The 17209-nt window shown below is 34.6% G+C and overlaps 1 pseudogene; it reads right to left on the bottom strand.

Moving 5' to 3' along the window:
- Positions 1-449: 449 nt before the first annotated feature.
- Positions 450-626, bottom strand: LOC117284293 (annotated as a pseudogene).
- Positions 627-17209: the final 16583 nt, after the last annotated feature.

Here is a 17209-nt window from a genome sequence, read left to right as displayed (position 1 = left end):
GAATGTTATGATACAGACATAAATATAGTCAATATGGGATGTTTTACGGTGAAATAAGATCAAAAGAGGAAAATTTGTGGAATATTTTTCTTAGTAAAAAAGCATAATTTTGAGAATTTGAAAATATTTTTCTATTTAAAGAAACTGAAACTATTTCCTTGGCCAAACTTTTATTTTATCACAATAGCTGTAGAACTGAAGCCACATGTCATTGCCTGATTTGCACAATTCTAAAGCCGGTAGTAAGACTGACGTATATATTTGTTGATGCAGAAGTCAAGCTTTTTTATTGTGCTACATTAAACACATCTCTGTTTTAAAGGATTTTGTATTAATTGCATCATGAGCAGTTCGAGGCCAGTTGCACACATTTGAGCAAACATCAAATCATGAAAAATTACCAGTATTGAGAAGACAAAAGTCCCAATAGTCTAGCAGACAGAGGCAGAAGAATCGCAAGTTCAACCACAGCGTGGACACCTGAGAAACTTAGTGTGAACATGGGTCAAAAAGAAAAGAAAAAGGAAAACCTCAAGGGTGGAGGTTCACATAAAAGCAGAGATCCTGGATTCATTCCCTAGAACTGTAAAGTACACTTGATCTTAGCCAAAAGGCCGAGAAGAGATTCTAGAACTGTAAAATAAATAAGTTAGTATGAAAGAAACTGTTAAAGGAAAGAACCAATAGAAGTTATTTTTGATTCTTAATTCAATCCAAAGAACACACACAGAGATCTAAAGCAGCAACATCCCCTCCTCTCTCTCTCTCTCTCTCTCTCTCTCTCTGTCCTCTTTATATCCCTCTCACTATCTTCCTCCCTCCATCTCTTTCTCTCTTTTAAAGGATTACAATCTCACTTATAAATGTTTCTAATTATTTTAACAGTCTTCAAACTTGAAGTTCATTATTCAAGGCAAAAATAAAAATATTAAAAAGTGATAAAATTGCGACAAAATATATTGTCTGTTACCTTTCCAGTAGGAATATGTCAATATTTCACTCAATAGATTAATGACCGGAATGTGCATTTGCTCTTGTCTTAAATGTTGTCATAACTAAAAAGACAGTTACAGCCACTGGTTCTGTCTTTAAGCAGCAATGTAAATATCTCTTTTAATCATGGTGTCTAACACCCGCTGAGGTGGAGTACTGCAGCCCTGTAGTAAGGTAGTCGTAAAAGCAAACATCCTAGAAGGCCCTTGACACAATGAACTTCCGCTAAGGCTTCAATCTGACAAAATTATCCCCATTTTGTGCATCTGGCATCTCCCTGTAAAACTCCACTCCCAGGATTTATTTGACCTAAGTCAGACCTTAGTCTGTGCAAAGATAACTACAGAGAAAAAAACTGAAAGATGGTATAAGTATTCATTTTTCACACTTATTATTTAAAAAGCTGCATGAAATAATAATTAAGAAACTATCAATATATGGTGTATAAAATGTGATGTATTACAATAACAGATCTCATACTTCCCCATTAAAAAATTTACAAAGCTGTGATAATGAACACATTGTAGAACTTGCATGATAGATTTATAAATCAATAGATTCAAAGTGAGATTCCAGAAAAGACTAACATTTTTTGTCAATTTAATTTCAGTGGAAATGTCTAAAAAATTCCTAAAAAGAAAAAAGACTCTTCAATGAATGGTGCCTAGGGCTACTAAATGTGCAAAGTGGTAAAGGGCACCATGTTATTCACGTCATACATAACAGTCAGTGAGAGGGTCAGGGATTCAGCTCAGTGGCACTGCACCAGCCTCCCAAGTGCAAGGTCCTGAGTTCGATCCTGTAACACTCACACACACACACACATACACACACATACACACACACACACACACACACACACACACACACACACACACAAAGTCAGTGAGGGCTGGAGTTGTAGCTGAATGGCAGAGCACATGCCTATTATTCAGAAGGCCTGTGCTGTGACAGCCAGCACAAAAAACAAAAATAAAAAACAAAAAAACTCAAAATGGTTAATAACTTAAATTTAAATTTAATTGCTGTTAAACTTTTAAAAGAAAAATTAGTAGTACATCTAAATAGGTAGGTAGCCAGTGATTTCATATATATGATGCTAATAGCAGAAACTAAAAAAGGAAAACAACAGAAAAATTGTATTTCACATTACAAATTGTGCATGCAAACAGGTCATCAAGAAACAAAACAACCATCAACACAAATATTTATAATCATACATTTAATAAAGGATTGATTAAATCATACATTTAATAAAGGACACATAAAGGCTAAATTTCATAATATAAAGCAACCCAATTAAAATTTTTGCAAATATTTCAACAGACTTTTGTCCAAAAATATCCTGAATTGTATACCTCAGACAGGTACATTTCATGGCATGTGAATTATATGTGAATAAATGTATGCATATGAATGATATGTAAGTCAGATTCTTTATTTATAAAGCTTGTGTTAACTAAAATAGCAGCGCTTAAGTCGGAAAACAAGCCTACATGATCACTGAGTCCTTGAGATTCATAGTAAAAATCTTGGGCTTACAAGAAGATTAATATAAAGTGCATTGATATTTTGTCAGTACCAAATAATATATCATGTGAAATATTCATTGTATATGCTTCTAAACCCCTCAAAAATTATTAGCACTTGTCATATAACAGCTTTCCACAGAACATTATTAGTAATGGGAGATAAAATAGAGAAAGTCAGATAGCAGGCAGAAATATAAGCACTATGAATAAAATCTTACCTTGTTTTCTTTACCAGGCAATTCAAACATTACAGCAACATATTAAAATGCTAATCTAATATTCTGATTCAATAGATAAGGCTTTTTTTATCAACTATGTAGTGTAGACTGGCAAACTTGAAGTAGAGATAAGTTGTTTTTACATAAATATATTTTATTGTCTGTTTTGACAGTCATCTTCATTAAATGTTCCAAACATTGGTCAACTGTTTAAAAGTTAGTTTCTTTTGCAACTCAGTTTTTCGCATTCCATCTTCTCTCTCTACCTCTCTCTCTCTCTCTCTCCCTATATTACACCTATACACATGCAAATAGAAAGTTGGAAAACAAGTATGAATTTGCTATTTATTATAATTGGAATAAATCTTTTTATAATTGGAATAACACTTATTCTCTGCCCTATAGACTTTCATCCTCAAGGCTTAGCTTAAATTCTCTCAGACTTGAATCTCCTTTCTCAGCCCTATTCCCAGATTAATCCACTGCTGCCTTCTTTTACAGCTACACCATTACTAGTGATTTGGAGCCAGCATAAACCCAGGGAGGAGAGCTAATTATAAAATACTTGGGAATTTCGAGACAAATTTTAAGTTTCTAGGTACTTAAAATAAACTTTAGTTGAAATATTCACATCAAAGAAATTGACAAATCAGGGCTCTCTCCCTCCCAAAGAGCTAGTTTCTCAGCCAGTTATTGCTTTGCATTAAACTTTGATATAACACATATCCCCTTCCACCTTTTGGTATCTGGAATTGAACTAAGGACCTTGCACTTGCCAGGCAGGTGTGAGGCTACTGAACCACATCCCCAGCCCTATTTCCATTTTTGTGACACTTAAAAACAAAAAATCACTCTTGGGAGGCTACGGATTCACTGATGGCAAGTCAACACCTTTCATTTTTCTACCTCCAGATCTTAGAAAGACTGGTAAATGGTAAAGGATCGATAAACAATTCTTTCAATACAAAAGTGCTTACTCTGACACATTCTCAATGAGAAATTAGGCTTGTGTCATAACAACTAAGAATATGTTTTGGAATCTGCAATAGATAGAGAAATCTATGAGACCCAGCTTCTGAAAGCTAAAGATAAAGTTTAGAAATTCGTGTTGAAAATGTATAAAACAAGCCAGAAGCTATTTTCATTGTTATGATGATTGAGGCATTTTGTCACATGATGTCAGTGCCCTGTTTTGTAAAAATTTTGGAAAGTCACTTATAAATTTAATTAATAAGCAATACTGATATTGGTAACTTATTTATTATACATTTTTAATAAAATAATTTTTCTTCTCCTCCTCTTCCTCTTTCTTCTTCTCGCTCTCTCTGCCTTTTATTCATCCTTTCAACCAATTAAATATTACTACTTAATTATTTTTTGGAATGAAATCCACAAATTTCACTGCTGTTCTATACCCACCCTGGGTGTCATGATAACAAGAGAGTAATAAGTCATGATTATTGGGTGCTATAATTTTACAGCCTTTAACTCTGAGCAGCTGCAGTGTTGTCTGCTTTTTAAAGTCAACTATGTGGGAGTGCAGATTAGTGCAACCACTATGGAAATCAATATGGAGATACCTCAAAGAGCTTGGACTGTAGGTTCCATTTGACCCAGCCATCCCTCTGCTGGGTATCTTTCCAAGAGAACTGAAAGAATCATATCACAGAGAAGTATGTGCACTCATGTTTATAGCAGCACAGTTTGTAATAGCTAAAACTTGGAAACAACCTATTTGCCCATCCGTTGGAAACTGGATAAAGAAGTTGTGGTTTTTCTATAAAATGGAATATTACTCAGCCATAAAGAGCGAGAGAATAGATTCATTCATAGGAAAATGGATACATATTGAAGATATACTCCTAAGTGAAATAAATAAGTCACACATGTGTAAATACCAAATAGTTTCCCTGGTGTGAATATTCTGCAACAATGCATAAGATTCTAATAAGATTACTGACATTTAGAAATTTGAAGAAAGGAGCTAAAGGTGTAGGGAAGGTGTGATACGTAGGGGAAGAACAAAAAGGGAAAAGAAAAAATGTGAGAGAATGAAAAGATGAAAATAAAGTGTTTGTAGATGGGGAGGGGAGGACGGGGTGAAGGGAGGGCAGGGGTAAGGGGAAAAAATGAGAATCAAGACTTGCCATGTAAAGGTACAAGATCCCAACAATGAATGTAACTGTACTGTATCCCTAAAATGTACCAATAAACTCAATAAAATTAAATTAAAAAAAAATCAACTATGTATGATTTCTGTCCCATGTTGTTTTCTATGCCAAATTAAAGTTTTAAAAGTTTGAGATAATTGTAGCACATACATCAGTTATAATATCATTTTATAATGTTATCTATGTTAAACTGTTGCAAATAAATATTTTCTGTGGTATAGATTTTGATCAATTATACAATAAATTGGGGTCCATCTATTTTAGGTGTGTCTATACTATTTATAATCAAATTGCAGTGACGATTCCAATGCCTATTGAAACATTTAAAATGAAAGTAACATTTCCAGGCATAGAGATGAAGAACTGATACTCAACTTCAAGTCAAATAAATTAAATTCAACAAAAAGTTAGACATACAAGTGTGGTGGAAAAATTAAATACCATTTAGTGGATGATAGTATCTTATCTAATACCAGTAGCTTTTTATATGACTAAGTATTTAAGAAAATATGTGTTAGACCTCAGAAATAAAGCATTACTTATTTTTACGTCTGCTTTTGATATTTTATTAAGTGCTACTGGTGACTTTTTAAAAATACCACATCCAGCGAAGAAAGGAAAACTGTGATTATACAATAAAATAAAGACTGTAATTTTCACGGTATATACTAAAGCAATGCATGAGCGAGTATTCAAACAGAAAAAAGACATTCATAAGAAAACATAAACTATTAGGCAAAGTTAATGGTTCTGTAGCAGAAGAAAAATTAAGGATGTTTTAACAATTCTGTGACCCAAGCCTTAAAAATACTTAGTGATTTGCTCCAAAAGCATTTTTTGAAGCTTCAAGCAAGAGTTATAGGGATGGAAGAAAGATACAAAATGAGTCCATTTATGTAAATATACTTGATTTTTAACATAAGTATAGATTTAGACTGTGCTGTTTTTCTCTGAACACGAAAACTATGTCTTTTTCCTTAGCATATACAGAAAATCAATATCGTTGATAAATTTCAAAACATATCTCCCTCTCAAGAAGCTAGTTTTCCAGCAAGTTTTATGGGGAAGGTTATACAATCTTCTTAAAGGAAACTGCACACACATTAAGACTAGTACATGGGAAAATGCCCATTTAAGAACTTAAGTGCATTGCTTCTTAGCCTGTTGGCTAAGGTCAAGTGTGCAACTCCTACATACTTTGTTCTTTGAAAAGATGTGGCCCAAATTAATTAAAGGTGTTTTCTGAAGGAATAATTTTCAATTTTCAATTTTAAGTATTCCTGCCTTGTTCTGTTTAAACATCAACTTTTATCTGATTTTTTCAGTTAAAAATTTATCTTTTTCAGTTAAAAATTGAAGAGAATGGCAAGATAATAACACATAAAATAAAGTTTAAATTATGATTATGTGCTAAACAATACTCAACTCCTCCATGAAAAATAATTTAAATTAAAACTAAGCTACCAATCTGTCACATGTGATCTGATTTATAAATATATTTTAAATATTTGTACATTTGTACATGACTACTTATCCTTATCTATAAAAATGCATTTGAAACGACCTACCACTTAGATATTTTCACTACTAAATATTTTATGATGTGTCAGTATTACAATAACTCTAAAATGTTTTATGCCCATTGGAAGGAAACCATAGTATTACCTATTCAGTGAATATTTTTCAATCCAATTAGCAAGGCTAGAAACATTGAAATTAATGTGAAAGGTAAAGTGACTCACTTAAAATTAATTTGAAAATGTTTAAAGGAGAAAATTTAATATTTTCTCAATTTTGACCAAGTAGGCTGTATAACAGGTAGGAAAACCACTAAATGTTTGAAAGAAGATTTAACTTCATATTTTCCCATGACCTGTTTTGAGCCTAAGCAATGTAATAAAATATTTTTGTTTCAGGCTTGTTTTGTTTGACTGTATCTTTTTATTTTGAATATATATATTTCTCCAAAGAGTCCACTCGTCAGACTTATGTCAGTTGTCAGGACTTTAAATAGTAAACAGGTGAATAAGCTCACAGTTAACAGAATTTATACAGCTTCGGGTATGTCTCAAAAATGTAAGAGTTATATGTCATTTCATGATTGTCATTTAAAATGTTTACTCTGCTTCCTGTATATTGGTTTTGCTATTGGCAGTTGACCCAATACTTTTAAAATTGTATTTTAATTTTACATTGGGATCAAGTGGCTGAAAAATAATAAATATAATGCTATAACTTTGGTCCTCTCCAAAATTCACATTGAAATGAAATACCATGTAAACTTTAGGTGGTTCCAGTGCAGGTGATTAGGCCATAAATGTTCCTCCTTCATTGGACTCAGGCTCTCTGAAGAGACCATGCATTTTGAAGTTGCTCTTCTGCTTTCTACCATGTGATAATGCAACAAGAGGGCCCTCAGCAGCTACTGGCCCTTAAATTGACGTACCAGGCTCCAGAACTGAAAAAAAATACGTTCCTCTCTATGCAAATTACTCAGCTTGAGATGGCTCATTTTAGCAGCACAAAAGGACTAAAACACATATTTCTGACATTCCAAAGAGATTCATGCTTTTTTGAATCATACAAATCTAAATGGCATTTTTTCTTGGACATGATTTTTTGACTACTGAGACTACTAATTATACACATTAAATTGTTTTATTTGATTTTATTTGACAACAAAATGAGCAGGTTGTTTGTTGAAAGTTATGTATAATACAATAGGAAATCTAACAATATGTTGTAAGTGATTACTTATTCATCATATATTAAATATCAGATGTTTCGCTTATTAATTTTAAACAAACTTTTTCATTTCGGAGTAATTTTAGTTTTACAGAAAAGTGAAGAGTATTGATGAATTGACATAAATCTCACAAAAAGAACTTGCTGTTTGTAATATCTGATACTATTATTTCATATGTGTGATATCTAACGACAAACAGGAACATGTTATTATTAACTGCATATAATATTTTCTTAGTTTTTACCTAATATCCTTTTCCTACTCCAGGATTCCATTCAAGGTCACTTCAAACTTTTAGTCTCCAGGACTAACTTCAGCTTTTCCTGGTTGTGAGAATTTCTCAATGTATTTGTTGTTATTTTAATGAGCTGGGAAATCTTGGAGAGTAATATTTGTGGAATGCATCTCATTTGGAATTTCTCTGTTTTTTTTTTTAAGATTAGACTGGAATTGTAGGTATTAAAGAAAACTACAGAGGTGCAGTACCTTTTTTATCACATACTCTATTATCTAGGTTGCCTTCTATTAATCTAACTTACCACATTATGTAACAATTCTCCACTTAAGAGAAAAGAACTCACATTGAGCAATTCTTTCTTCAGAAGGGTGAGATTAGGTTCTAGCTTTGCTAGGGTGTGTATTTGCATAATTTATTTGATTTTTTTAATTTTGTTTTGTTTTAGACAGGGTCTCACTATGTAGTTGAGACTGACCTGGAACTCACTATGTAGCCCAGGCTGGTCTCGAACTCACAGCGATACTCCTGCCTCAACCTCCTGAGTGCTGGGATTACAAACATGCACCACCATGCCCGGCTTGCATAATTTATTTGCAATTCTGCTGCTGCAAGAATGTCTATTCTTTCTGATTTTCTTATTCAATAACATTTATATTATTGTAAATGCATGGGTGTTTATTTTATGCTCTGGGTTTTAATGCAATGCACTATGTTGTAATACAAATCAGTCTTTCAGTTATCTTCTATATACTACTGCTTCCCCCTAAGTTCTCTTTGTATTGAGGTGTGTGTGTGTGTGTGTGTGTGTGTGTGTGTGTATGGTATTTGGGCGCTTCCTCATTTTGTGGCACTATGGATGCTGGAACATCAGGCTCATCTTTCCTACCTCAGGTCCAGAATCATCCATTTCTTGAAGGAGACTTACTTCTTGTAGCTACAGAATGTTTTTACAAACCAGAATTAGAAGCCAGCTTTACTCATTGCTACTTTGCTTTGGTTGACTGTAGAACCTTTCAGCCATCAATGAGGAAATATAGGATTAAATATGAAGTACCTTATATATTCAAATATATAAGTAGATTTACATGTAGCCATCTATACCTATATTTTAGTTATACCGGTCTGTAATTCAAATGCTATGTGGGTAATGTTATTTTATTTGCTTACTCATTTGTAATTATTTTTACCTCACATTCTGCTACCCATTTAATTACCTGTTCAATTTTATTATGCATGTATACAGATTTTAGAGTTGTGAACAAGTGTGTTCCTGTAAAACAATGATAACAACTTGAATACCGTGCTTTTTTGTTGTTTTGTTTGTTTTTTGATTTTGAGCTTTCAGCTTCACTGGTTATGTGTTTACATTTGTTGCAAGCCATTATATTTAAGTAGACAATATATAGTAATCTTGTATTTATTTTAGTCATCTGACGATATTTGCCTTTTAATTAGTATTTTTATTTCTTTCACATTTAAAATATTTATTAATGACTGGATTCCATTATGTCTGAATACAAGTGACCAGTGTTTGTCTCTTCGACAAAAAGAATCAAAATAAAAATTAATAGCTGTATTTCAAAGTGTTGGGCTCACAGAAAGCAGTGGAACTCAACAGTGGACACACAGGAAGGTCTAAAGACACAGGATGCAAAGAGCATACTTATGGTGGAAAACACAAGTCCAGGTTCTACACTAGGGGGAGACTCCTGTTTCCGGAAGAAAGTTAAGTGGTGCTTTCCCAGGAGACCACAGTGTCATGGACACCAGCGATACTAGTTCCAGAAGAGTTCTAAATTAATCACAGGCCCAAATAAGGGAGTTGTCTGAAGTCCTCACAGTAACTTTGCTTCAGAGAGGAACTCATATTGCATCCCTAAGACATCCAGAGCCCAGGCTGCTGTACCTACCAGTTTGAAAACAGAATCATAGTTAGAATCTATACTGCTCTAAAGGACAGAAACTTTTGCACATCCCCAGGCCAGGATCCTCAGAAACAGTCCATCACACTTACAGGAAAGGCTATAAGCTCATGAACCCAACTAGATCCAGCAATACAACTGTGACTCCAACAGCAAGGAGACAGGTGATTCAGCACAGCCGTATACACATCAGAAAACCAAGGAAACAATATACTTCACCTGGGGCCTGGGGCTCATCTCCCATCCTGTTTGCCACTTGCTGTTGCTACTCGCCAAGAGTCCTGGGCTTGAGAGTGAGTTTCCCATGCTCCAGCCAACACCTCTTGTTAATGCTCTGCTGGCTGCCCTTGACATGCATCCCACACAGGGTGAAGACTCCTTACCCGAGGCTTAGGACTTCGGCCACCACTGCAGCTGTCAATTACCATCAAACGCACTTTGGGGAATCCTGTAGACCTTGCTTTCTACGAACCCTATTGCCAGTGGTATCTGCCTCTACTGGAACAAAGAATACACCTTCTGCAGTGTGTGCCCCGTGTTACCCCCTTCAGTGAGCGTCACTGTCAGTGGTACTTATCCAACTAGGTCCCCCATAGTCTACAACACTGTGTCAATGCTTCCACTGATGGAAATGGAAATCCCTGCCATTAGTGGTGTTTGTCTCACTGGCCTGTGTCCATACTCCACAACCACCACTCTACCACTGCTGTTAGCAGAGGCCCTTCCATAGCAAATATTGCTTCAGTAGTATCTGAGAAACTTCCACCATGCTGTATGTCCCCGATGCCACCACTCAGTTTGCCAGAATAGCCACACAGGGCTAGCATGGGGTTATTCTACTCTTGCTGCTGTGTAAGTCACATCCATGTAGGTTGCTAAAATGTTTCTTCATCCGAATGGCTATTGGAAGTGAAGGGGCTCTCCAGCCCCACTAGTGCATATACCACTGCATATATTATCTGCAACGCTCTTAGTTACCAGTATATGGAGACTATGCTACAGTGTATCACTGGAACCAAAGTCAGTGCAGCCTAGCAAATGTATGCACTAAGAACATGTGAAGGAGATTATGGCAGCCACCTTATAAAATTGATAGAGAAAGCTCCTCTGCTAGTTGCACAAATATTGGAATAGGGCCACAGGAGCTATAAAAAATTAAAGTAGCATGACAACACCAACGGTGCATAATAAATCATTAGCCATAGATCACAAAGAGAAGGGTGAAATTCTGGGTCAGTAATTCAAAAGAGCAAATTTAAGGAAACCCATTAAGAAACAATAGAATAGAGACATAATTCAGAAAAAATGGGAAGATAATAAATGATATGATTGAGCAAGGAGACAGAAATCATGAGACAGAAGCAAAGAGAAATCTTGAAAGTCAGTAAGTTAAATAAAAAATGCACAATATTCTTCTCCCTGCGTTGATCAAGGATGAACTGTATTTCACAATGGTTGTTTTCCCATTTTGGCTGTGAAAATTATAAGGGAATCTTTCTTAGATTTATCATAACTGCTGTGTTTGTTGGAGGTAAAACATATATAAATAAGACTAGCAGCTTCTCAACCTTAGGCTACAGCAGTTAGGCAAATTATCATGCAGGTGTTTGTTTGTATCAGGTTAGCTTTGCAAGAGTTCCTGCTGTAGGTTAGCCAGTTTAAACTGTCTGTCCATTGATGGGCCTGCACTTCTAAATTCAGGGTCATAGTTTACCCTTCAATCTTATTTATCTGATAATACAAGAAAAATAACTGCTCATATGTTCCTCTTTTTATTATTCAATATAAAAATAGAAATAACATCTCAAGCTCTTTTACGTTTATTGCTTAATATGGTAAAGTGCATACTTTTACTAATCTTACTAAACTTATCATACAGTCCACATTTGTTTGCAAGAGCAAAATTATATGAAGCTGTTTCCTTAACAAGTAAAAATATAATTTGTAGGTCAATAAATGTAATGAAAATTCTTCCTATGAAGATGCTTCCTTAAGTAAAAGAGAACACACTGCTTATAATGAAGCAATTTATTCCAAAGGCTTTGTAAATATTTACCTATTCCTATACATTAACCCATAGAACTTCCCACAGAAGCCATTCTGATCATTTCTATACTAATTAGATTTATACTTAGACAAAGGAAGAGAACATTTAATTTTAGCCTTGAGGATATTAGCTGATTTACTCAGGGGTCAAAATGTGAATGATCTCCTGAAAAGCAGTGATTTGACTCAGTGCATTCCATACACCATTTATTTTTTTATAGCTAAGGAGTCCTTGGGATTTTTAAGATTGAGAATGCCCTTTATGTAGGTGTATGTGTCTACTTTAAAAACTATAAAAAAAATTAACATCTTCATTTTCAATCATTTGTTCATTTTATTTCTGTGTTTTTATACTATATATTTTTCAATGGCTCTTTCAAGATTTAAAAAGATTTCTCTGAACATTTCTCCAGCATCAGTATAACAGGTCAGTCAGTATGTGAACTCAAATGAAAATAACGAAGGAAGACTGACTACAGACTTGCATCTCTTCTTTGGCTTCCTAAATGTTTTTACCCTGCTGAATAGAGACTTCCAATAAGGGAATAAAAATACAAGCTATTGTGTAGGTGTTTAAATTGTGTTCACTGACCTAAACCAAAATCGTTAACATAATTCAGAGTCATAAGTTTTGGCAGGTGAGTATGTGACTGAAAAATGCACACTACGTGGAATACAGGGTGACATAGTCTTTCGCAACCAAGTGGTTAATGCAGCTATGTCAAATCTGTCCTATTAGAATTTTGAAGGGGACATTCCTTTATAATAACAAAAAATATTTTGAGAATAATATGGCTTGATAGTGTCCTAGGTTATTAAAGTTCAGTTTATGCTTGCTTTGATTTTATAGGGAAAATAGACAATCTAATATGGAGTAAATCATTTAGCAAAGTCTTCTGAAATTTAAACTTTGCATAATGGTGAACAATGAACAGTTAATATAGGAAAGAAATAGAGTTATAAAATAGAACATAAAGATTGTAAAGTACCCATAACAATGCAAATATAAGACAAAATTTGTAACAGGATGATTATGTCTGTACAAGCACACATCGTGCAGAGATGAACACTCATAAAGGGAATCTGAAATAAATGTAGAATGAATCTGCCAGTCAGTGACATACACCTCACTTTATACACAGTGGTGGAAAATTTTCATAAGCTACCCAAATGTTTCAAAACCCCCAATTTTCAATTTCATTCGATCTTTTTTCTTTTTCCTCACTGAGTTTATTGGTACATTCTAGGTATACAGTACAATGACATTCATCATTGGGATCTTGTACCTTTACGTGACAGACCTTGGTTCCCATTTTTTCCCCTTGTCCCCGCCCTCCCTTCACCCCCTCCTCCCCTCTCCCTTTACAAACATTTATTTCCATTTTCTCATTTTCTCCTATTTTTTCTTTTCCCTTTCCCCTCCCCTTCCCACTTCCCCTAAGGCCTCATTTGATCTTCTTGGTCACCTGTATGTCTGATTTACAATGTGAAAAAAATGACATATTTCCTCATCTTTACATAAATTTTACAATTAAGAAGGAAGCATTTGTAATAATGCTTCCTTTCTTTCTTTTTCAAATTAAAATTTACAAAGAGGAGATTGAGGAAGGGAAAGCGCTGACCTGCTAAGGCAGAGCACAGATTGAGCCCTGGGGAAGAGGAAGTTTACAAAAACAGAAAGACTTAAAATGCCTCTTTATTCCTTAAAACTAGTCAGCAGTTAAATATAGCTCCCGTATCCTATAAAATGAGTGAACAAATCATGTCTGACATCTTTTAATACTTTTGTCCTAAGATTTAACAATTGTGATTTAAATTTTTTGAAACCACTCCTGTAGTGCCTGACATTTAGACATTTATTTATGAGAAGAAAATAATAATACTAAATTTGCTGAACTGCACTTTGGACACAAAGACATATAAATGAGAGGATGAGATTATAAAAAACTGCCTATCAAAAACACTGGAGAAGGGGCCGGGGATTTAGCTCAGCAGTTCAGTGGCCTGCCTTGCAAGTGCAAGGACTAGAGTTTGATCCCTGGTACCAAAAAAACAAAACAAAAGAAAACAAAAAAACACTGGAGACAACCACACCAAGTGACTTTCAAACTGAGAAAGTAGGTAAAAAATCAAATAAAACATGCATCTGTAACATAAACATTTTGGTATCTGGATTGTTTAAGTCTTAATATTGATTTCAGTGTTTTAATTTTGTGTAGTTATCTATTGTTCAAATTTTCATTTAGGTAAACCTTTTTCCTATAATATAAAAAGCATGTTAATATCACAAATGAGCAGTAGTTTTAAGTCTCAATTAATTTAAAATTAATCACAGTAGAGAACAAACAGAACTCAATTGACTATTTGATAGTCTTTCCTGTGGATCTTAAGTTTTTAAGAGAATTTTAAAAACAGTTTAATAAAACTAAATCTCCTCAGATAAAGGTCAACCAAAGAAAATGCATCTTGTTTAGTCTTCATTTAGAGTAAATCCTTTTCAAAGAAACACTTGGTGAAGTGTTAGACCGGAGAGCAAAAGTCTTGCAAAAATGAGTGATTTTAAGAAGACATAAAGAGGGGAACAAATTCATGTGAGGAGCTAAGACTTTTAAAGTACATGTGAGTATGCTTATAACAGGAATTCATATTTATGTATTATTAAATATGATCGGAGTATCTTCAAATTTCCAGGATATATTTATCAGTGGTTTTTTGCAAGTCACAAACATTGGAAGATATCATACATACCATACATGCCTGACTTTTCCAGAGCCAATACAAATTTAAATAGGCTTTTCCATTGCTATATTCATCACGTCCCTCCCCTTTGATAGGCACTCAGCTAGCCTTCAAGATCTGATGCTTTTCCTGTCTTAGCAGCTCTATTTCTCCATTGCCATCCCACTTTTCCACCGGGACTATTGCTCCTGGGTCAGAGAATCATTGTTTCCATCTCTGCATCTTATAACCTATTTCTGCTCATGGACTTGTGTGGTTTAATGAAATATTTCATGCTCTGCTTTATCTTCCTGAGCTGAGATCTCCTTTTCCATCACTCCTTCCTCCTTGATTTCTATTACATATTTTTTTATCACTTATTTGCTCAGAACAAACATGTAGAAAGCTGAGAGAAAATTGTTCTTTTTAGCCTCTTTTATGCAAGACCTCCATCCACTTACCCCTGTCTAACTCCATCCTCACGTACCTACCTTATAACCCACACATCTATAAGTATGAATGAAAAACACCAACTGAGCCTAATTTACATGTGCGTACACAGATATACTTAATTTTACTTGAGAAATAGGACCTTCATTGTTAGAGGACTTTTGCGGCTATTGAATACACCGCTTAGATCTTCTGCCAAGACCATAAACCAGCACCATCTTCAAGATGAGGCTCTTTTGCTGCAAGTTGTGCTCAGCCAAGGCTGTGCCAGGAGGATCCAGTCTCACAAAGTCAGGCAACTTCAGCCTTGGTCCTTACTCTTCTGCTTGCCTCAGTGAACCCTTTTCTGGAACTGTTCAGTACTCTGAGACTTGATAAATAGTCCTCTTTCTTTCCCTTTCTTTTCTTTTTCCTAAGAAGTCAGTTCTGCATCAGAGTTGAAAGCTCTCCCAGGTCTTTCTTTCTTATTCTTCACTGGCACTTCACACAGTCCCTCTTGTCTGTGTCTAATCCACTCTAATGCTGCTCCTGGGAAGACCCAGAGTGATGGAGAATGTATATCCCCATGATGTTTCTTCTAGAATTCCATCCAGTAACAAATTTTAGTATAAAATAGTGAATAATTCCATGGGCACTGATGCTGGATGCATTTGGAACAGCATGCCAATTCTATCAAGAATTAATTGTGTGACTTTAGGGCATCGTTTCAAGGCTTCAGCTTGTCTATTTTGTAAAATAGGAACAACTCAGGCTATATTATTGTGTGGAGGAGGATTCTGACTTATAACAAGCATCCATTAAGTGGTAACTTGAAAAGTCACGAATGAGGAATCAGATATCATCAGGGAATTTGTTATGAACACTTGAGAAAAGCACACTCAAATGGAATTGTTATATTTCTCTCTTGAACTAGAAAAATGTTCATGTGAATAGACAAGATTGACATGGTAGACAAAATCTGTTGGAATTGCCCCTTCAGAGTTTACTTGTTCTAGAAAATTCTGGTGCAAAAGTCCTCACATGCTCTGTTGGGATCTCAGTAGGTCTCATTTTTTATAGGAAAATTTTATAATCTCATGGAAAACTTCTTTGGCCCTCTACAGACGTTGGGATTCTGAAATCCAAACTGCAACAAGTTTTACTTATACTTATAGAAATAACCTCCTTATTTATATATTCCCCTCATCTTGGTCATTTAAGGAAAGTAATGTTGTGGGGTCAACGTGTTTCATTCTTAACCTGACTTAAGCAAATGAAAATTCACACATGGTGATTCTGAATCTTTAAAGTGCTTAGATATAAGGGAAACAGACTTGAAGAATACAGGTGTCTGTTTATTGGCAACACTTTTCTGTGAAAGAAATAATAAAGTTGCCTTCAGTTGATTACTAAAGCAGAATCAAGGACATATGCAGTTTTAATATTCAATGCAAGGAAATATCCTTTTAGTTTAAGAATTATATGACATGCGTGACAGAAGAGAGGTTGTGAGGTCAAAGATGTCATTTCATATAATGTGACTTTCTTAAAGATCAGAAGCTAATACAGGTCAGTAATAAGAAAATAGTGGGCCAAGTATCTTCAGGCATTAAGTTAGTGATTCATGAACATATAGGGCTTCATTTAAAGCATTAGCACTTATCTATAATTTAAGTTAAAAGCAAGATTTACCTCCAGTATAATTGGTACTAGAATAGAGTTTAGAGGTAGAAGTGACATTAAACGAAAAGAAAAGTGGCCAAGAAAAAGGACTTTAACAGATGTTTGCAATTGTATTCTGAGGAATTTTGTAAGAGCAGTGATTGTCTGTGAACAAACACATATTTGTTCAGCAGATTTAATAATTAAGAAAGTCTCTGGAAAATTGACAGCAATCAGTTCTAATGAAATAGATTCTAAGTCTAAATAGTTTTCTATTTTGTTTTTATTTTTTGGTACTGGGTATAGAACTTGTGTCCTTGTGCTTGCAAGCAGGAGGTGGAACCACTGAGCTAAATCCCTGGACCCTAAAAAGGTTACTGAATGATTTCTACTGACAACATGACCATCCTCCAATTACATGCACATGAAACTCGTGACTTCAAGAGAATAAATAGAAAAAAAAAAAATAGAGAAAAAATAACATAGATTTTTTTAATGCAAAAAAAGCAGGAAATTGTAATCAGCTCTGAACAC

Source organism: Fukomys damarensis, unplaced genomic scaffold (genome assembly GCF_012274545.1).
Source record: "Fukomys damarensis isolate Sample0158 unplaced genomic scaffold, DMR_v1.0_HiC HiC_scaffold_35, whole genome shotgun sequence".
NCBI lineage: Eukaryota > Metazoa > Chordata > Mammalia > Rodentia > Bathyergidae > Fukomys > Fukomys damarensis.
The sequence above is the reverse complement of the archived record's forward strand: the minus strand, read 5'-3'. Positions and strand labels throughout refer to the sequence as shown.